Raw genomic sequence first — 1,299 nt, forward strand, 5'->3', positions numbered from 1 at the left:
ATGTGGGATTTTATAATGGAATTTTTCTGTTTGAGTAAAACAAAGTTTATGATAAATATAAACTGATGGTACTTGGATGTTTTGATCTATAACATAAATTAAACATACTGGAAATCTAATTATATCTGTCTGTTTGTTACAAATAACTACATGAGAACTACAGAGTGTGACCGTACAGTTTACATTGTACAACAAAATGTACAAGTATAAGTTACGCTTGCCACAGACGGACTATATTTCACTCAAGAATCAAAAAACTCTTGTTATTAAAAACCCACATGAACCCATGAAGTATTAGTCATCCGGGGTTTGACGTCACAGCTGCCACACTCTGATATCCAGATAAGATTTCAAACCCAAAAAAGTGTTTCATCGGCCTTTCCGTTTACAGGAAAATAACCTGCCTTATATGGACAAGCCAAAGCCCATACATATCCCTACCATTCAAGAGCGAACTGACACTCTAGTCGCTAGGTTTAAAGGCAGGTCTGACAGGAAGGACAAACCACAGGTACAGCAGAAAAAAAAAGCATGCTCTTAAAGAGATGTAAAATTGTCAGCATTTACTCACCTTCAAGCTGATCCAAACCTGTTTGAGCTTAAGATATTTTGGTAAGCAAGTTGCTGGCGGAGTATTTTTTTGCTGATCTCTTTAACTAATAGATGATGGACAACATCAGACAACTAGGTCAAGAAGCGCAACTATAATAACAACAATAATAATAACATCATGTCTCGAGTTGTGGCCCTAATTGTTATATTTTTATTCCCTCACATCTTCCTTTGCGAAGTTATGAAAAAGCCATCACGGTTCTTTATTGAGCAGTGGCTTTTGACTCACGGTCCTGAGCAACCCTTCTACCCTTCTGACCCCCAGCATCAGGTAGCCCTGCCTGAGCATGGAGAGATATGCATGGACGTCTCGTCTGTACCTTAAACACACAGTTCCTCTAACCTACGATGGTTTGAATGCTTTATACGTAACTCTACACAGCTACTAAGGTCTTTCCTAACGGATGTTGTTCACGGTGTGGCAGAAAACGCTGATATCTTTAACGTCATGACTTAAGACTGCATCTCTCTCACAGCACAGGGAGGTTTTGCGTTCTGATGATCACGTGCCTTTACACATCCCCAGCATTCAGGAGAGAGCCGAGAGGTTAGCCTCTCAGTTTAAAGACAAACCAGCAAAGCCAAAGGTGAACTGGGTGACCTTGAAAACATGCATTTTTTTCCTTTTTTTTTTTTTTTTATATGCAACCTTAAACTGTTGATGCATCAAGCCCTTATCACAACACA

General features: G+C 39.3%; 1 protein-coding gene across 1 annotated transcript in view; it reads left to right on the forward strand.

Moving 5' to 3' along the window:
- The window catches only part of LOC122363070 (protein-methionine sulfoxide oxidase mical3a-like), a 24,649-nt gene that overhangs the window by 14,159 nt on the left and 9,191 nt on the right, over positions 1 to 1,299 (forward strand). The window lies entirely within an intron of this gene.

The sequence above is a fragment of the Puntigrus tetrazona genome, chromosome 18 (assembly GCF_018831695.1).
Source record: "Puntigrus tetrazona isolate hp1 chromosome 18, ASM1883169v1, whole genome shotgun sequence".
Classification (NCBI taxonomy): Eukaryota; Metazoa; Chordata; class Actinopteri; order Cypriniformes; family Cyprinidae; genus Puntigrus; species Puntigrus tetrazona.